Source organism: Tachypleus tridentatus, chromosome 10 (genome assembly GCF_004210375.1).
Source record: "Tachypleus tridentatus isolate NWPU-2018 chromosome 10, ASM421037v1, whole genome shotgun sequence".
Taxonomy (NCBI): Eukaryota; Metazoa; Arthropoda; class Merostomata; order Xiphosura; family Limulidae; genus Tachypleus; species Tachypleus tridentatus.
Genome location: NC_134834.1, coordinates 174745304 through 174768447, shown reverse-complemented (window position 1 = coordinate 174768447; position 23144 = coordinate 174745304). Strand labels below are relative to the sequence as shown.

At 33.6% G+C, this 23144-nt stretch overlaps 1 long non-coding RNA gene across 1 annotated transcript in view; it reads right to left on the bottom strand.

The window, feature by feature from the left end:
- Window positions 1–813: 813 nt before the first annotated feature.
- The window catches only part of LOC143230967 (uncharacterized), a 56496-nt gene continuing 34165 nt past the window's right edge, over window positions 814–23144 (bottom strand). Inside the window, exon 2 of the long non-coding RNA XR_013016719.1 lies at window positions 814–973. This is a non-coding gene — a long non-coding RNA (uncharacterized LOC143230967). The remainder of the gene's footprint in view (window positions 974–23144) is intronic.

The following is a 23144-nucleotide window of genomic DNA, read 5'->3' as shown; positions in this document are numbered from 1 at the left end:
GTTGTTTTGGTGTAATCTGATGAAACGCTAGTCCATTGATCTATTTAACATTTCAATAACCATTGTTTAACTATTGTAATGCTGTAACAGAGACACTACGCCATTGTTCTACTTACAGTAAATAATCATTGTTTAACTACTGGAAGTAAAATATAACACTATTTAATAATTTGATAGTATTTCATCGATACACAATAAATGTTACCTTTATCTTAGAAACTTATTATATCACTAAGTTAAATTACACAATAAGGGATGGAAGTACATATATTAAATTAAATATAATAAACTTGCTTTTAGCTTCGTGAATTTGGTTTCTTATGATAATGGATAGTTTCAAAGATTAAACAAAATTTATGCATTTAAAGAATGATCTGACAGAATGAAGAGAAGCGCTACAAAGATACGGTTACTTAAATTAAAAAGGAAACATTTTTACCTGAATAAATATATAATTATAAAGAACACACAAAAACCTTATAACCCGAGTGAACTGAAGAAGATAGGTCCATCTTTCGAAAGCGCTCGGGTTATAGGGTTTCATCATTCTATATTAAGACTTCTTGAAACTACATGTTTTTCTGATATCACGAATTACACAGAGGGATACTATGTGGTATTCAGAGCTCCTCACAACAGCTCTAGAATCCTATTGATATTTTGTCAGTGTATCTATAAGATAAAGAACCACTGGTCGTTTGTGTGGAGAATTATTCCCATGTTTTGTCAGTGAATCCATAAGATGAAGGAACGCTGGCCGCTTGTGTGGATAACTATTCCAGTGTTCCAACAGGAAGTACATAAGTCAAGGTAAACATATTTGAAAACCTATTTATTTTATATACAAGGGTGTAGTTCTCAAGGATGAGCACTAGAAAAACTTCATGTACAGGATAAGTAGTTGTTTATTAGACACAAGTTTCACGTTCCTGTTGTTCAAAGGAGCGTGTGGTCTTCACCGCTGGGTAGATATCTATTGGGATAAAGAGCATACACTTAGAGATCTGGAAATATGTCATATGTCCAGTCGAATGTGACAAAATGTATAATCATAAGGAGAGAAAGGAGTAAAACTAACAATTAGAGGATATCTCGTGTTTGTCAATCTGAATAAATTCTCCTTTTCTAGACCTTTTAGTACTTACTGGAGTGTTTTAGATTACTTATATAAGTAAATAGAAACGCTAAAGCTAGTTTACTTGATTGAACTAACTTTCACCATTAGAGCTTCATCAGATGGTAGTGGTGATTTATGTTAAATTATGTGTTATTACCCACAGAGTGATGTGAGCGAAATTGGAAATGACTTGTTACAGAGTATTCAAAATTAAAGGCACATTTCAGATGTATCTTTTATCTACTACAAGTCATCACCGAAAAGGAATTGGAAGAAAAGTGAACATTCGTGGTGTACGTGATTTTTATTATAAATTGTAGGCTTATCGGTTTCGAGTGTTTTGTCGTTTATACATGCATGTGTATTGTAGACTGGAGTCCAAAAACGAGTACATCTTCTCGTTCAAGGAGAGATTGTTTTGGCAAGAGTTTTAATTACAAAGAGAAAATCTGTATTAGTTGAAAGAAGACTGTTATGTTGAGGTAACGAAATTCTGTTCGGTTTAAAATCGACTTACAATATCCAAATATCAACAAAAATTAAAGAGCAAAGTCAGCATTTTAGTTTATAAACTAGAAACAAACAAGGATCTCCAGAGCAGCAAAACTAGTAAAACAGTGTTTCTTTTTACATAAAACAAGTAAAACAGTGTTTCTTTTTTATAAAAACCTAGTAAGACTGTTTCTTTTTTATAAAAACAAGTAAGACAGTGTTTCTTTTATATAAAGACTACTAAGACAGTGTTTCTTTTTTATAAAGACCACTAAGACAGTGTTTCTTTTTTATAAAGACTACTAAGACAGTGTTTCTTTTGATACACCTCACACTAACCAAAAGCTGATTTCGCTAAATCAATATCGTCTTTTCATATTTGTTATATGGAGAATATAAGACGACTAAAGGTTCCACGTAGAAGTACGTTAAAATGATTTGTAAACCAACTAATTTTTAATTAATATAAAACTCCATTCTGCTTTTTTCTCTATACTTGTACGTATGTTATCAAGAATTACCCCTATATATTAGGCGTATAAATAAAAGCTTCAGTACCATCATCACACAACACAATGATGTAAAGGTCCTGCTAATCGAAGACCATGAACGATTTTTTTTAACATTTTGATAAACAAAATGAAAAAGTACAAGATCTAGCGAAAACGTAATGAATTAATATTAGCAGAAAGTAAAATTGTACCGGAAGTACATTATTGAATTTAACTGTTTTCACACTCATTAGTCATTATGCTTGACATAATATTCTGCACATAGTTGTAGTCGCAAAAGAACTATGAATACTAACCAAAGCTCATTAGTTTTAATTATAACTGAAAATGATGTTACCACTATGTATCAAGCAATGCGTGCGGCTTGTTAACAGAACTTCGCTGCTACTAAAGGATTTACATTATTTTTCATACAAGAAACTGTAACCACTAAAACTTTACTTTCTCTTTCAGGACCGCGTAAATAATTACCCATTAAAGTAATATTCCAAAGAATAGAAAGGCATGGTCTGACGTGAAAAGTAAAGTAGATTTATAATCCATTTACTGAAGCAGTAAAAACAATTCTTTCATATTAGAGAATACGTGTATCATGAACAAAAGTGTGAGAATTAGAAAAACAACAACCATGTGGTCCATGTTTGTATCTGGTTCTCATTTAATAGAATGGAGAAAAAAAAAACAACCACATGACAGAAGTGAAAGAAAAAGGGTCTTTGTTTTAACTTAACTCAAACACTCAAACGTTTGTAACAATGATATCAGATTTTCAGAGGTGGCCAGTAAAAGTTTGTTCTTAGAGACTAGACACTTATATGAACAAGTAAAATGTTAGTTCTTACTAATAGATGCTTATGTGAACACTTCTCCGTTCTTTTCAACATTTCTGGCACTTATATTTCCCCATAATCTGTTGTCAACTGGTATTCACTCTTAAGAATTTCTGCTGGTTATTTCCATAATTTTTTTTGAGCGTACTTTCGTTTCCTTAAGCCCCCACTTCCCGGCAAGTATGAAGACTCACACTGCTAAAATTTGAGTTTCGACACTCGTAGTGGGCATATTGTGTAGTTTTGTGCTTAACAGCAAACGAATAAAAGCTTTTAGCAACATTTTAGTTGTATTTCACAAATATTTATTTGTTTGTAACAAGTAACTCCAAAGATAGCATTAGAACATTTATAATAAAACCAGTTAGGGTACCGCTTACTAACATAATTGAAAATGCTCTTTATTAAAATCATTTAGGGAACTACTTACTAAAACTATTTTGAGCACTGTTTATTAAAACCATTTAGGGCACCATTCACTAAAACCATTTCTGGTGTTATTAATTAAAATGGAAAAACGATTTATCATTAGCTAATTTCTAATAATGTTAGGCTCGGCATTGCCAGGTGGTAACTTAAGGCACTCGACTAGTAATCTGAAAGTTGCTAATTCGAATCCCTATCACACCAAACATGTTCGCCCTTTCAGCCGTAGGAGCGTTATAATGTGCGGTCAATTCCACTATTCGTACGAAAAGTTGTTGCCCAATAGTTAGTGGTGGATGATGATAACTAGCTGCCTTCCCTCTAGTCTTACACTGCAAAATTAGGGATAGCTAGCACAGATAGCCCTCGTGTAGCCTTGCGCGAAAATCAGAAGAAACTAATAATGTTTTTATATCTTTTCACATAAAGCTGATAATAACTAAAGGTTCACACGATGTTGATCTGAAGTTGTTTTTAATAAATGAAAACAATTCTAATACTTAATCTTAACACTAGTTTCAAACTAGAAATAATTACAGTCGCACATCAGATCTGGAGTTGCGTTTAGTAAAAGGAAAACTCACTATCGCTACTTCTTAAATTTACCTTAAAACTAGAAATAACTAAGGATTTGCCCATGTTTTACTTTGTACAACAAAATCAAGCTTTTAATACTGTTTTATTATTTCCGAAAATCCTTAAAAATAAAAATGAAAAGTAAGGTACGAGACGGACTTAGGTTTGTCATCGTCGGATAATGAGCTTTAACTTTCAGTCGGTTGCACTACATTTTGTTACTTTTACACGAAATTATTATTGTCAGGGTTTATGTGTGGATGAATCAACCTCTTTATAGAAGGTGTCTGTAACTTTTAGGCAATAAATTTCAACAATAAATAAAGAGCACACAGTCCACGTGTTTTAAATATACAATTAAAACCAGTCAAATGTATATGAAAAGGTTCGTTACATGGTTAATTACCACAGCTGCATCCAGAGCGTTAAATAATTTTCTCTTTCATCAAAATTCTCATAGTTTTCTTCAGTTACGTTATAATAAATTTCAAACAAAAAAAATCTACTCTGCTGTTACAATACAACGTGTGATAATTTCCCTTTAATTAAATGACAAAAGAAAACACATGACAGAAGCGAAAGCAAAGGGATCTTTGTTTTAATTTATTTGAAACACTGAAACGTTTGTATCAATATCAGATTTTTAGATACGACAAATAAACTGTTAGTTCTGACAGACTAGATGCTTATGCGAACACTTCTTCGTTCTCTTCAACAGTTCTGGCACCTATTTTTCCCATAATCTGTTGTCAGCTCATATTCACTCTCTTAAGAATTTCTGTTGATTATTTCTCTTCTTTTTTTTTTGTGAGCATTATTTAGTTTCATTACACCTTCACCCTCCGGAAGGTCTGAGGGTTCACGCAGCTAAAATTCAAGTTTCAACACTCGTAGGGGGCACATAGTGTAGTTTTGTGCTTAACAACAAACAGTTTCCTTAAACATTTCTACCAGTACTTTCCATAATTCACTCCTACCATTGGCACAGCAGCATATCTGCAGAATTACAACTCTAGAAATCGTGTTTGGATACCCGTGGTGGGCAGAGCACAGATAGCCCATAGTATAGCTTTGTGCTTAACTTCAAACAAACAAATTCATAGTGTGTTGGAGCCTACTTCTGTTTAATTCAGGACTTCTTGCGGCCTTCCTTTCTCTTAGAACTTGTGACGATTTTGTCTCGTAATTTATTTAAGGATATTTTAACATATCAAAAGCACGACACTAAATCAAAAGTATTTTTGGTTTCAATAAGAAACACTTTATTTTTTGTCCACCGATGGATCAGCGGAAGCTTGACACCTTTTAACGTTAGAATTGTTCTCTAACCCTGTAGTGGACTTTGAACGGATGGCCCACTATATAGTTTGGGTATTAAAATAACCCGGATAGACTTATTGTAATTTTTTAAGTGGTCATACTTTTAACAAACACTATGACGAACAGTTTTTGCAGCGAAAAGCAAATATCAAATACAAACAACAGAGTTCTTTGGCCTACTCTGGTACGACAGTTGACAGTTTAATTTAGTAAGACAGTTGACGGTCTAATTTAGTACGACAATTCACAGTCTAGTTTAGTACAAAAGTTTACAGTCTGGTTTAATACGACAATTTATAGTCTAGTATTGTTCGACAGTTGACAGTCTAGTTTAGTATGACGGTTGACAGTCTAGTTTAGTGCGAGATTTCACAATCTAGTTCGGAATGACAGTTGACAGTTTAGTTTAGTGCGACAGATGACAGTCTAGTTTAGTGCGACATATAACAGTCTAGTTTAGTATGACAGTTGACAGTTTAAGGGTGATTTTTAACACTAAACACAAGTTATTTCTCAAAGCATGATAAATGTACGGAACGTAAACTATAAATTTTTTTCTTTATTTTATTAAAAATTCGTATTTTGCTTCCTTAATCAACACAGTGTGTATTTTGTGAAACTTCTAACAGTATCTTAAATTACTGTGTTTCGTAATCGACACCACAATGTAGTAAAAATTTCTTTGTTGTTCAAACAAGTTATCTAACGTGTTATCTGTGATCTGCCCGTCTCTCGCTTCTAAATCCAGTTTCTAGCAGCATGAGCCTTCAAACGTAACGTCGAACCGCTACGCTAGTTGACGTTTAGCAAACGCATAAAAGCTTTTAACAGCATTTTTAAGTCGCATTTTACAAATATTTATTTGTTTGTATCAATGAACTCAACGATAATATCATACTATTTGCGGTTAACTAAAACCATTTACAGTACCGCTTACTAACACGATTTAGCGCTGTTTATTAAAACCATCTAAGGAACTGTTTACTAAAAATTCAAAATTCACCCGGTATTGTTTAGTTACGTTAGAACAAATTTGAAAAAAAGTCTCTAATCCGTTATTATAATAAACCTGCGATAATTTCACTTTATCAAGTAAGTACCACTATGCATTCTGTACGGCTATATTTACAAACATAAAATCTATCTCTAGCTATCTAATTAAGTGGCTTTCTCTTACTGAATCGAACTACATTTTGTTCGCGTGTTAATACCCTAATCAAGACCTAGAACTTTCTACACACTACGAAATCTTATGATGTAATAATGACGTCAAAATAAGAAAATCTCAAAACTTTCTACTACCATGAAGTAATAATACGAACTACAAATCACAACAATGTACCTACACTATGTACCGAGTTACGTAAATAAACCTGCAATAAATTATCGCTTCTAAAAATAACTAAATTTAACATTGTGCCAAACTATAAGAATATCTATATCATAACACTTCCATTAACCTTAAACAATCGTGTATAATTAACAGTAACGACTCTGTATTGTTGTTAGCTCAAGTTCAGATGTGTATCAAGAGAAAATTTTAGACATGTTTATCAGCGATGGTCTGACGTCATTTCAAATCTACTCATTTCTAACTTCAGGGCCTGGCATGACCTGGCGATTAGGGCGCTCCACTCGCAGTCTACGGGTTCAAATCTACGTCACTGAACATACTTTCTCTTTCACCCGTGGAACAAATGAACAGTGAATGTTTTTATTCTTGCTTTTGGTGTGTCAGACGTTGAACAGCAATTTAAAAATATTTACATTACTAGCCCACAGTTGTCTTGCATTGTAAAAAACTGCCAATGATTCTTAATATAGTAGACGATTATTCCTTTGCAAGAGAAAAATAACAAAAAAAAATATAACAGGCGAATGACCGTAAAACAAACAACATATATGATTGTTTTCATTTCGCGCAAAGCTACTCGAGGGCTATCTGCGCTATCCGTCCCTAATTTAGCAGTGTAAGACTAGAGGTAAGGCAGCTAGTCATCACCACTCACCGCCAACTTTAGAGCTACTCTTTTGCCAACGAATAGTGGAATTGAACGTCACATTATAACGCCCCCACAACTGAAAGAGCGAGCACATTCGGTGTGACGGGGAATCGAACTCGCGACCCTCAGAACACAAATGACATACCGACGAATTGGAAGCGAAGTAGCATCCGTATCTGATATACAAGCATATTAACATAACATTTAGGGACAACAATAAACCTACTGATTCATCTCAACTGTTCCATCCTATAAACTAAACTAAAGCTATTAAGGAAAGAAGTCTTAAAACCAACCTTTATCATTTATATACCTATCAGGTTTTCCTTTAAATTAACTTAAATTTTCTGCTTCCACAACATCCGAAGGCAACCCTTTCCAAAGACCAACCACTCTGATAGAAAAATAAAAATGTTTTAGCTGAAGATGACTCCTACCTTACCAAAATGTATGTTTGTGCCCCCTTGTACTACTGTTCTCACTGTTAAACATGAAAAAATATTATACATCAACACTATCAATTCCCTTTATAAGTTTAAAGACCTCAATTAGATCCACTCTGACTCCTGTTTCCAAGAGAAACCATTTTAGATACCTTAACTCTCTTCACATCACAAACCCTCCAGTCCAGGCGCCCACTGCTTGTACAGCGGTAAGTATACGTATTTACAAAGCTAAAATCATGGGTTCGATTCCCCTCGGTAGACTCAGCAGATAGCCCGATGTGGCTTTGCTATAAGAAAACACACACACAATTCCAGACACCCTTTCCAACAATTCAAAGCTTCTCCTAAGGTAAAGAGCACAACACTGAACACAATACTCTAAATCTGGACTAGCCAGTGATCTATACAATAAAATTATGATCTCTTTAGACTTGTATTCAATATTTCAGTAGATGTAACCTAAAATCCTATTTGCCCTACCATTAGCTGCAAACTGTATGTATGGCTTGAGAGACTGATCAACCACTACGCCAAGATTTCTTTCCGTCATGACACTTTTAAGGGTATTTCCATCTAAATTATATTTGTAGTTCAAATTATGATAACCCACATGCATTTATTATAATTAAAACCTGTTTTATGTTTATTTGCCCACCTCACAAAATGATTTAAATCCTTTTGTAAATCAGCAGTATCCTCTTCATAATTAGCAACACCCAATACCTTAATGTCATCAGCAGATTTAAGTAATTTATTGACCATTCCTTCATCTATACAATTGACATAAATCAAAATGAGCAAACTTAGTAAGACTGAGCCTTAAAGAGCTCCACTCGTGACATTAATCCAGTTTGATTGAACTGTAGCGCCTTGACAAATGCTTTCTGAAAATCCAGATACACCAAATCTGCATCTTTACCTTCATTTACTTAACTAGTAACCACTTCGAACAATGTAAAAAGATTTGCAGGGTAATATTTGCCCTTAGTGAAACCATGCTGACTATATAATGTAATTCTAAACTTTGTTAAATGAATTTGCAAAACATTTTTTATCAGTCTTTCTAAAACGTTTCCCACAACAGATAAATATGTATATAATTACTGGGACAATTTTATTATAGAAGTGACATCAACTAAATTCCATCCACTCTAACTGCCCCCTATTCACGAACTGACAAAAACAGAAGCAAATGAATTGTATATCTAATTCTTAACCTTCTTGAAAACCCTTTGGGATATTATTGTCCAGTCCAGAAACTTTATCATTTCTAAAATTTCTCCAATTATTCTTAACAAGTTCGGAATTAATGAAACAATCTATCAATTGTTCAATATGATGAATACTGCCTAAATATTCACTGGATAACAGAAGAAAAACAAGAATAACCCAGCCATTTCACAATCATTAGATACAAGTCTCCATTTATCATCCTAATATTTGGTTATCTTTAATGTACTTAAAGAAATACTTACTGTCAAGTTTTACATTTACAGCCAAATGTTTTCATACATTATTTTTTTATGTTTTATTTTCCTGTTTGGCCAACTTTCTCAATCTTCTATAGTCTTCTAAGTCTCCTGTCATATCAATAAATGTATATTTCTTAAACTTATGATGCTTTTCTTTAATTTTGTCTCTTATATTGTTTTTTTATTTGAAGCTAAGCCCAAAACTACACAATGAGCTATCTGTGCTCTGCCCATTACGGGTATTGAAACCCAATTTCATTTTAAGTCCGCAGACAAACCGCTGTACCACTGGGGGGACTTGTCTCTTATATCCTTTGTGAGCCAACCAAGTTCTTTCGTTGTAACCATCCTTTTCTTTCAAAAGGAACATGTTTATCTTCAATATTTAAAGACTTATCTTTATAAATTTTCTACATCTGATCAGTTTACAAATAATTAAGCTTCTCATTTCATTACAGATAATTTTTGTCGCATCTTTTCAAAATTTCCTGTTTTGAATTTTGTAACCAAAATATCATTATTCCCTTTCTCCAGATGCAGTAAAACATTGAACCTAATCCCGATGTTCCCATTCCACCCTCTCAACAATTTCTACTTTAGAAATTAACAATAAATCTAAAATAGAATTGTTTCTTGTAGGTTCCTTGAAAAACTATTGATGAAAACCGCCTTGAAATAAACTTTCTTCCTAATAGATTTATTCATCTATAATTATGACAAGATTAACAGATGAAATCTTAATTTCATTGTAAAATTTCTAATTAATTTCATCATTATCATTTGGTGATCTGAAATAAATTTTCACTAAAAGCTTTTCCCTTTAAATCCACTAATATAAACCCAAATGGATCTTTGCTATTATCACTGATATCATCAATTCCAACAGGATCGAACTTACGTTTTACATTCTTTCCTACTCTATCCCTATTAAATAGCCTGAAATCTTGTATTTCAAAGAAATTTCTGTCATCAAAATCATCTAGATTTAATTATATTTCAGTTATTTTCACTGCATCAAAATTTTCCATTTCTATCATTGTTCTAAACTCACCTGCTTTATTTCTAATAGTTCTAGCATTACAACAATAACAATTAAGTTTATTCTTATAACAACATCTTTCTCCCACCGATACAGCGGTAAGTCTATGGATTTACAACGCAAAAATCAGGGTTCAATTTCCCTCGGTGGACTCAGCAGACAGCCCGATCTGGCTTTACTATATGAAAACACACACATAACGACATCTATATTCATTTTATATGCTAAACTATTCTCTACCTCCTATCTTTTCTACATGTAGTTTATCATGTCACTGACCACTGTCTAGTTTTAATTTAAAACTTCCCTTACAGGCGAGTTAATGGCTGTTGTAAACAATACATACCCTTCTACATTTATATACAAACCATCCATTCTAAAAAACTCCCTTTTTCATTGCATTTATTCCATACGTCCAACTAGTCTATCTGCTCATCCTTACACACTGACCTAAGTCTAACATTTAACCCTAGTGACCTACTCATAATTTCATTCCCACAATTAATCCCTAAGGCCTCTGTTTTTTGGAAAATATTTCTGTAGCAAAGATTTACGTTTTAATCAAGGGAGATCATGCACTCAATATGGACTTTACAAAAACAGAGTTTTACTGTGAAAATTCGCATATTTAAGCTTCATCTTTCATGAAAACTTTGTCCATCTTCGATTTCACGCTACATCTACAGAGAAAAGAAACTATTAGAAAATTTTGGTGTTTATTTTACTTAGCTTGTTGTTTAAGGAAATATGGATTTGGGGAAAAATATTTTGTTTTGATTAAACTCTAATTCTCTAAACCTTTTAGTTTACCACAGATCTTTAGGTTATCTGAAATTACACTTTAATGCTACATTAAAGTACACACTTATATCGAAAATTAAAACAATTTTTTTCACAAAAACACCTGAAGCTTTAGCCTTAAATGTTTTAAAAATTAATTTATATCATAGATATTTGTCCTTGTATGGAAAACTTGTATTAGAAATGGGTTTTTAGCCAATTTGTTCATCCATACATATCAACCTAAACCTAGCATTTAGCCTTAGTGACCTTATAACTTCATTCGCACAGTTAATTATCGGCAGTATCTCTGACAAAATTAAGATATAACCTTTTCCTTTAAACGCCCTTGTGCTCATTAATTAGCTCCTTTGACCTACCTTCCCCTACAAGATTAGCCCCTACATGCACAATATAAACTGCACCTCTGCTAGCCCCCTTTATTATATCTCCTGCTCTGTTAGTTATATCCTCCACCTGTAGCCCAAGGTAAAGCAATATGATTCTTCTTCCCTTTTTGCCCCACAAAATATTCTATTCACATGCCTTGTCAGTGTATCGCCTATAACTGTATCTCATCCACACTCTTTTCTTGCTCCTTGTTTTCCTTCCCTCCAAATCCAACAGTTCCTTATCTGCACAAACCTAGGAATTAAATTTGTTGCTCAATAGACAGATCATTACAATTAAACTTCTATTTTTAGCTCCAACAGTACTCTTTATAAAGTCCTGAAAATCATTGTTAGTAGATGTATCCATGAAATCCTGCTGCCAGTCTACACTTCTCTTTGTCAACTGCCTATGCTTTAGTCAGCAAAGTCTCCAAACTTCTGTTCCAATCAATAAACTATATATACAAATTGAACATCTTCACTATTACTGCTAGTTTCCTTAAAAGTATGTACCAGTTCCGAGTTTCTAAATAAAATCCACTCATTGCACCAATCACACTGGAGAAATTCTAAACGTTTAGCGTAAACAGTAGTCTTAACCATTATATTTGTAGCCTGAAAATAAGTTCTCAATGCTAAATCTAAATACCACATTGCACTACTCTTAAGCCTAAAGTTTTAGAGTCAAATATATTATAGTTTTTATCACTACTTTAGGTTCACACTAAGGAAAATAATTTTATAGAAGTGACAAATAGCCAGTCTTTACCTTCTTTGATGTCTATCTAGTATTAATATTATTATAATTAATAAATACAATAATTTAATGTGTTTATTATGATTTATAACGTACCTATAAACTCAATTTAAACAAAATAATCATTAAACCATGAAGAGACAGTTAGTTAGTCTTTATATTGTATTTAACCTGTTTTACAATTTACCAGTAAGAAGAGTTACAGATAAGTCTAAAAGTACCGTTACATGTCCTACGATTAATCTAACGTTGTGGCATAAATTACATTAATAAGCCCTAACTTAAAATCTAACTATTTTTACTTACCAGTTTTACTTAAAGCAGTTATTCGATTTTTCTTTAATCCAAACTACTACAAGTAATAACATTAACATCAAATCATATTCAAAAATCTGTAATAGTATAACAGTTTATCCTTCCTATCAGTTGGAGGGGAAGTACCATTACTAGCTGATAAACCAATAGGCTGGAGGCTAATTATCATTTACAATTCACAAATCAAAAGATTAAAACCAAAGTATCGTCCATAACTGATATACTAACAAATTGATTGTAAGTTATGTATTATTCAAACTGTTGTTTATTATTGGTAATCAACCACATACAGATTTAGAAATAGGTTTTGTTTCTTACTGGAAGCATATTACTTTCTTCCTTCGCCTCTCTCGGTTTTGGGTTTATTCGTTTTCACTCACTCTTACAGGTCTTCCATTGAACACCTCTCTGTTATATTCCTTTCTTAATCCACACGTAAAATCATTCTCCTTCTCTTTAAGCGTTGCACCTGTTCCCGTATTTCAGTTTTATAAAGTTTCATAATCATCTGAAGTCTTTCAGCCTTCATACTGGTCGAAATTAGAAAAGTGACCTCTATACCCGTTCCCTTAAACCATTTTCTAATGACTTAAAATAATATTATTCCCTGATCTCTTAAGAGCTTGACTAAAGTCAGGTCGCTTTCTCATGGTCTGTCAACGTCAATCGATGTTATATTAAACCTAAATTGATATCACAAAACACCCTAATATGTACCACAGCTGATTTACCAGTAAAATCAGCCTGAAGTGTGCTATCTTCTCAAGAAAAAAAAACTATGAATATTAGCCAGATGCATAACATCTTTATTCCTTGACGTTTCATACAGTTAATATACTAAAAAAGGTCTTATGCACCTTAAAATGAGTTAGATGTGGTTAAATTCTTGGAATATATTAAAGTTGATCCAGTTTAAGTCTACTGTTAAACTGTTTTATGTAGAAAAAAACATTGAACAAAATTACTGTGACTCATTACACACTATCCATGTTGATCCAGTCTAAATCTACAGCTAAACTATTTTGTGTAAAATATATATGTAAAAACGGCTCGTTTGGGTTGAGAAAATATTTTACGCAGAGGAGCGAACAACGTTTCGACCTTCTTCGGTCATCGTCAGGTTCACAAAGAAAGAGGAAACTGACCTGAAGCTGCCAACACGTTAGAAAGGGGTTGTGTAGCTGAGTGTCCGAACGTAGAGGGCGGTGTTAGATGTTTGAATATATAATTTATATTATTTATTTTATTATTTTTAATATAGGTATAAAGGTGTTCCTTTGTATTGGTTTATTTTGGGTTTAAGTTGTTGTATAAGTAAGGCTTCTTTAATTTTGCGTTTCTTTATTTTTGTTTCTTTATTTAGTATCTGAGTGTTTTCTATGGTTATGTTGTGTTTATTTCACTTGCAGTGTTCGAAAACGTGTGAAGGTGACTTTTTACGTTCTTTGAATCTGGTTTCCATTTTTCTACTTGTTTCTCCAACATAGAAGTCGTGGCAGTTATCACATTGTATTTTATAAATAATGTTGGTGTTGTGTGTGTCAGTGTAGTTTTTACATATAATAGACCTCAGTTTTGTGCCTGGCTTTTGAATAAATTTGGTATTAACTGGAATGTCATATTTTGTTACTAGTTTTAAATGTTGGTTATTTTTCTGCTGATGTCGGGAATATATGGTATGCAGCAATATATGGTTTCGTGATTTTTTGATTCGTGAAATATATTTACTTTTGTCTACATGTGAATCGTTTAATTACAATCTTGGTAAATACATAGCATGGGCATTCTCCAAATATGTAACATCAGCCAGACATCATTCATCAAAGACTCTTTTAATTTCAAGTCTAATCTAAATCAACTTAATCATAAAGCCTAAATGGCCAGTTTCAATGTTATATCCCTCTTTATAGAAGTTTCAACCACTGAAGCCTGCAAGATAGCCTTAGAACTCTATATTCGAGACCCTAACCCATCAATAGGCATTCCGAGCAATCAATTAGCAACCCTCATAGAATTCACCACGATAAAGACAAACTTCATATTCAACAACCACAACTATATACAAAGAAATGGCCTAAGCATGGGCAACCCAGTATCACCAGTTCTAGCCAATATTTTTATGATACAAGTTGAAACACAAGCAATTAACACAGCATTACGTCCACCACTATACTGGTACAGATATGTAGATGACACTGTTGCAAGATTCAGATCTACAGAACACACACTTAATACCTTCAATCACATTAACTCTATATATCTCAACATTAACTTTACATGTGAACAGGAAGAAAGCAATCAAATATCATTTCTTAACCTCAAAATTACAAGAACCGATACACAATTTAAAACAGAAATCCACCGAAAAATCACCTATACTGGACTACAGATTTCTTGGGACTCAGCACATGAAACAAAACAAAAACTCAACATACTAAGAAACCAAATAAACACAGCCATAAAACTATGCTCACCAGATAAAATTAACAACGAATTAGACAAAATAAAACAATACTTCATCAACATCAATAAGTTTCCTCCATAAACCGTAGAAAACATTATACGCACACACCTAGACAGAAAGCAAAATCAACCAACAAAAGTAAATATATCTCACGAATCAAAAATAACGAAACCATATACTGCTGCATACCGTATATTCCCTATATCAGCAGAAAAATAACCAACATTTGGCAAAAACTAGTAACAAAATATGACATTCCAGTTAATACCAAATTTATTCAAAAATCAGGCACAAAACTAAGGTCTATACTATGTAAAAACCACACTGACAAACACAACACCAACATTATTTATAAAATACAATGTGATAACTGCCACAACTTCTGTATTGGAGAAACAAGTAGAAAAATGGAAACCAGATTCAAAGAACGTAAAAAGTCACCTTCACACGTTTTCGAACACTGCAGATCAAATAAACACAACATAACAATAAAAAACACTCAAATACTAAATAAAAAAAACAAACATAAACAAACGCAAAATTAAAGAAGCCTTACTTATACAACAACTTAAACCCAAAATAAACCAATACAAAGGAATACCTTTATACCTATATTAAAAATAATAAAATAAATAATATAAAATTATATATTCAAACATCTAACACCGCCCTCTACATTCCGACACTCAGTTACACAACCCCTTTCAAACATGTGATTAGCTTCCGGTCAGTTACCTCTTTCTTTCTTTCGATGACCGAAGAAGGTCAAAACATTGTTCGCTCCTCTACGTAAAATATTTTCTCAACCCAAACGAGCGGTTTTTACATATATATTTTTCTCTACAAGTGGGTTTTCTCGACATCACTGTTATTTTGTGTAAAGATATTGAACAGAGTGACTGTGATAGAAAACAAAATAGTCCTTTTGATCCAAGACATTTTATCATGAGCTAATGAAATATCTCAGATTCAATGTACAGTATTCTAAAATGAATAATTGAAGGATCTATCTGTACGGGTCCTATTACATAGAATCGTGTGGAATTTGCTAATCCATTTATTCATAGGCAGGACCTTCCAACTGATCGAAACCTAATCCATATTGTATCTTACGATTCTCTTTATACATCTAACTTGGTGGCTTTTCTATGGCAGCTACACATGTAAATAAATCTAACAGAAGTTTCCATATAAAGTCGATTGAGAAGTGTCATTATCTGTGGTGATTTACACAGGCTTGAACTAGCTCAATGATTAAAATGTTTGGCTTGCAATATATGTGTTGCAGATTCGAATTCCATTATAAAACGTACCAGCTCTGTCAATTATGTGGGGTTACAATGTATCGGTCAATTACAATATTCATTGGTAGAGACTACACCTCCATCCACATAGCTAGATCCATTTCTAACAGAAAGGGAGGCTGAAATGAGTCTCCAGTCAAAAGAAATGTTTAGAGTTTATAAATTTTCACTTCTACACACCTTAACTAACCTAAACCAGACAGGGTAGTTACAACTTCACCTCTACACCACCTGACTAACCTAAATCAGACAGGGTAGTTACAACTTCACCTCTACACTACCTGACTAATATAAACCAGACAGGGTAGTTACAACTTCACCTCTACACCACCTGACTAATATAAACCAGACAGGGTAGTTACAACTTCACCTCTACACCACCTGACTAATATAAACCAGACAGGGTAGTTACAACTTCACCTCTACACCACCTGACTAATATAAACCAGACAGGGTAGTTACAACTTCACCTCTACACCACCTGACTAACCTAAACCAGACAGGGTAGTTACAACTTCACCTCTACACCACCTGACTAACCTAAACCAGACAGGGTAGTTACAACTTCACCTCTACACTACCTGACTAATATAAACCAGACAGGGTAATTACAACTTCACCTCTACACCACCTGACTAATATAAACCACACAGGGTAGTTACAACTTCACCTCTACACTACCTGACTAACCTGAACCAGACAGGGTAGTTACAACTTCACCTCTACACCACCTGACTAACCTAAACCAGACAGAGTAGTTACAACTTCACCTCTACACCACCTGACTAATATAAACCAGACAGGGTAGTTACAACTTCACCTCTACACCACCTAACTAATCTAAACCAGACAGAGTAGTTACAACTTCACCTCTACACCACCTGACTAATATAAACCAGACAGGGTAGTTACAACTTCACCTCTATACCACCTGACTAACCTAAACCAGACAGGGTAGTTACAACTTCACCTCTACACTACCTGACTAACCTAAATCAGACAGGGTAGTTACAACTTCACCTCTACACCACCTGACTAATATAAACCAGACAGGGTAGTTACAACTTCACCTCTACACTACCTGACTAATATAAACCAGACAGGGTAATTACAACTTCACCTCTACACTACCTGACTAATATAAACCAGACAGGGTAGTTACAACTTCACCTCTACACTACCTGACTAACCTAAACCAGACAGGGTAGTTACAACTTCACCTTTACACCACCTGACTAACCTAAACCAGACAGGGTAGTTACAACTTCACCTCTACACCACCTGACTAACCTAAACCAGACAGGGTAGTTACAACTTCACCTCTACACCACCTGACTAACCTAAACCAGACAGGGTAGTTACAACTTCACCTCTACACTACCTGACTAATATAAACCAGACAGGGTAGTTACAACTTCACCTCTACACCACCTGACTAATATAAACCACACAGGGTAGTTACAACTTCACCTCTACACTACCTGACTAACCTGAACCAGACAGGGTAGTTACAACTTCACCTCTACACTACCTGACTAATATAAACCAGACAGGGTAGTTACAACTTCACCTCTACACCACCTGACTAATATAAACCAGACAGGGTAGTTACAACTTCACCTCTACACCACCTGACTAATATAAACCAGACAGGGTAGTTACAACTTCACCTCTACACCACCTGACTAATATAAACCAGACAGGGTAGTTACAACTTCACCTCTACACCACCTGACTAACCTAAACCAGACAGGGTAGTTACAACTTCACCTCTACACCACCTGACTAACCTAAACCAGACAGGGTAGTTACAACTTCACCTCTACACTACCTGACTAATATAAACCAGACAGGGTAATTACAACTTCACCTCTACACCACCTGACTAATATAAACCACACAGGGTAGTTACAACTTCACCTCTACACTACCTGACTAACCTGAACCAGACAGGGTAGTTACAACTTCACCTCTACACCACCTGACTAACCTAAACCAGACAGAGTAGTTACAACTTCACCTCTACACCACCTGACTAATATAAACCAGACAGGGTGGTTACAACTTCACCTCTACACCACCTAACTAATCTAAACCAGACAGAGTAGTTACAACTTCACCTCTACACCACCTGACTAATATAAACCAGACAGGGTAGTTACAACTTCACCTCTATACCACCTGACTAACCTAAACCAGACAGGGTAGTTACAACTTCACCTCTACACTACCTGACTAACCTAAATCAGACAGGGTAGTTACAACTTCACCTCTACACCACCTGACTAATATAAACCAGACAGGGTAGTTACAACTTCACCTCTACACTACCTGACTAATATAAACCAGACAGGGTAATTACAACTTCACCTCTACACTACCTGACTAATATAAACCAGACAGGGTAGTTACAACTTCACCTCTACACTACCTGACTAACCTAAACCAGACAGGGTAGTTACAACTTCACCTTTACACCACCTGACTAACCTAAACCAGACAGGGTAGTTACAACTTCACCTCTACACCACCTGACTAACCTAAACCAGACAGGGTAGTTACAACTTCACCTCTACACCACCTGACTAACCTAAACCAGACAGGGTAGTTACAACTTCACCTCTACACTACCTGACTAATATAAACCAGACAGGGTAGTTACAACTTCACCTCTACACCACCTGACTAATATAAACCACACAGGGTAGTTACAACTTCACCTCTACACTACCTGACTAACCTGAACCAGACAGGGTAGTTACAACTTCACCTCTACACCACCTGACTAACCTAAACCAGACAGAGTAGTTACAACTTCACCTCTACACCACCTGACTAATATAAACCAGACAGGGTAGTTACAACTTCACCTCTACACCACCTAACTAATCTAAACCAGACAGAGTAGTTACAACTTCACCTCTACACCACCTGACTAACCTAAACCAGACAGGGTAGTTACAACTTCACCTCTACACCACCTGACTAACCTAAACCAGACAGGGTAGTTACAACTTCACCTCTACACCACCTGACTAACCTAAACCAGACAGGGTAGTTACAACTTCACCTCTACACCACCTGACTAACCTAAACCAGACAGGGTAGTTACAACTTCACCTCTACACCACCTGACTAACCTAAACCAGACAGGGTAGTTACAACTTCACCTCTACACCACCTGACTAACCTAAACCAGACAGGGTAGTTACAACTTCACCTCTACACCACCTAACTTATACCTAACATTTTAATCTGTATTCCACAAACATAGTTAACATACTGGCATATGAAAGACTGAAGAAATTGTGAATATTGAATTTAACAGAATAAAAGTGTGAATGAACAAAAGAAATAACTTGTAACATAATTATATATGTTGTACAGTGAGAAGTCACTTCCTTTCTTACACTTTCTTAAGATCTTTCGCAAAGATCAATGGGAAGACTCTTTTCATAGACAAAAACTAAAAAACAGACTTTAAAACGTTTAGATTCTTAAGGCGTTAGAAGTTAGATTACACAGAAAACAAACTTAGAGACTGTAACGTATAATAAACTATAATTTCTATTATACAAACACTATGTAATTCATCTTCAACAACCCAGCAGTTTGATTATTATTGTTGTTGATATCTTTTTCTTCATGCAATACAAAGCGAATGTTAAAATACGGTTATTGACACGTAGCCTTGGTATTGATTATTTCACTGCATCCGACTCAAATGAGGATCACAAATGGGACAAGAAGATGGCCGGCGAACATTATTTTTACTGTATTCGTTTAAAAACGAATCGTATAGATGGCGCTCTGATAATACTAAATAAATCAGTAAGCATTCTCCTCTTTCGTTTGCAAGAGCAATGTATAGTCGTTGATTTTCTGTTTTTTGTGAAGTTAACTATTAGTTATTTTGTTTATTATGAAGTTAACTACTGATCGTTCTGTTTATTGTGCTGTTAACTACTGATCGTTTTGTTTGTTGTAGAGTTAATTACTGATCGTTCTGCTTGTTGTGGAGTTAACTACTCATCTGTTTGTTGTGGAGTTACCTACTGATCGTTCTATATGTTGGTGTTAATTACTGATCGTTCTATATGTTGGTGTTAATTACTGATCGTTCTCTGTGTGATGGAGTTAATTAGCAAGTGTTTTGTCTATTATGGAGCTAACTAGCGAGTGTTCTGTGTGTTGTGGAGTTAATTGTCAGGTGTTACATATATTATGGAGTTAAGAGTTGAGTGTTATATCTGTTGTGATGTTACCTAATGATCGTTCTGAAACTTGAAGGAAGTTAACTGCTAAGCACGTTTAATGTATTATTTGTAACTTGTCTTAGTTTTATAAGACAGTTCGACCTCTTGTTTCCATCTTCAGTGCTAGAACTTACAGTTACAAAAGAAAACTTCTGTAAATATTTTCAGTACCTGCACACTCCTAAATATAACTTTTGTAAAGTTACTTCTGTGAAATTCAGAGCTAATTTTTAGAATAGAGCTGATTACATCCGTACGTTTCATACATTAACAAAAAATCATACTCTATAATTATCTAAAATAAAAGTAAACGGTTAAATATTTAGCTTTAGCTGCTTATTTTTTCAGAACGAGGTAATGCATTATTGAATTAAATATATGACGTAGGTATGTTTACTTCTCAATAAATTAGCCTAGTGATTAATTATATACATAGGTAAACATCATAGACTAAAACCGACAAGTAAAGTCAACACATACACCCAGTTTAGTATAAACTGAGAAATGTCCACATATCAAAGACTATGGGACTTAAATATAGAAACAATATATAGCGCAAAATTACACAATAGGCTAGTTTCGCTATATCTACCACGTAGAATCGAACTTCAGAATTTAGGGTTAAGTCCGTAAACTTACTACTCAATCATTAGTTGAAAACGTACACACTCGGGTAACAAATGGGAAATTTTGAAACTATTTCAGGCGATGAATTTAAACATATTTCGGAAGAATTAAGAGACAAATCTTAACATCAACTTATGTATTTCAATATATACACTGAAATGTTAAACTGGCTAACTATGGAGTATCCTAGTGGTTAACAACAACTTATGTATTTCAATATATACACTGAAATGTTAAACTGGCTAACTCTGGAGTATCCTAGTGGTTAACAGCAACTTATGTATTTCAATATATACACTGAAATGTTAAACTGGCTAACTCTGGAGTATCCTAGTGGTTAACATCAACTTATGTATTTCAATATATACACTGAAATGTTAAACTGGCTAACTCTGGAGTATCCTAGTGGTTAACATCAACTTATGTATTTCAATATATACACTGAAATGTTAAACTGGCTAACTCTGGAGTATCCTAGTGGTTAACAGCAACTTATGTATTTCAATATATACACTGAAATGTTAAACTGGCTAACTCTGGGTATCCTAGTGGTTAACATCAACTTATGTATTTCAATATATACACTGAAATGTTAAACTGGCTAACTCTGGAGTATCCTAGTGGTTAACACCAACTTATGTATTTCAGTATATACACTGAAATGTTAAACTGGCTAACTGTGGAGTATCCTAGTGGTTAACATGCTTGATTAGGGACCTGAAAGCTCATGGTTTACGTCAGACTGCTATAAACTCGCGCCATACACTTTGAAAACACATCTCATCTCTTTATCAATTCAAAATTAGTGACGGCAAAGATATTGTAGCTAGAAAGCAATGTGAAAACAAAAATAATTAGTTATTGCCACTTAATACATTAACTATTACTAACTTGTCATTCTCATTTAATACATTAACTATTATTAACTTGTCATTCCCATTTAATACATTAACTATTAATAACTTGTCATTCTCATTTCATACATTAACTATTACTAACTTGTCATTCTCATTTAATACATTAACTATTATTAACTTGTCATTCCCATTTAATACATTAACTATTATTAACTTGTCATTCTCATTTAATACATTAACTATTATTAACTTGTCATTCTCATTTCATACATTAACTATTACTAACTTGTCATTCTCATTTAATACATTAACTATTATTAACTTGTCATTCTCATTTAATACATTAACTATTATTAACTTGTCATTCTCATTTCATACATTAACTATTACTAACTTGTCATTCTCATTTAATACATTAACTATTTCTAACTTGTCATTCTCATTTAATACATTAACTATTATTAACTTGTCATTCTCATTTAATACATTAACTATTACTAACTTGTCATTCTCATTTAATACATTAACTATTATTAACTTGTCATTCTCATTTAATACATTAACTATTATTAACTTGTCGTTCTCGTTTAATACATTAACTATTACTAACTTGTCGTTCTCGTTTTAATACATTAACTATTACTAACTTGTCATTCTCATTTAATACATTAACTATTACTAACTTGTCGTTCTCGTTTAATACATTAACTATTATTAACTTGTCATTCTCGTTTAATACATTAACTATTATTAACTTGTCATTCTCATTTAATACATTAACTATTACTAACTTGTCATTCTCATTTAATACATTAACTATTATTAACTTGTCATTCTCATTTAATACATTAACTATTATTAACTTGTCATTCTCATTTAATACATTAACTATTATTAACTTGTCATTCTCATTTAATACATTAACTATTATTAACTTGTCATTCTCATTTAATGCATTAACTATTTCTAACTTGTCATTCTCATTTAATACATTAACTATTACTAACTTGTCATTCTCATTTAATACATTAACTATTATTAACTTGTCATTCTCATTTAATACATTAACTATTATTAACTTGTCATTCTCATTTAATACATTAACTATTATTAACTTGTCATTCTCATTTAATACATTAACTATTATTAACTTGTCATT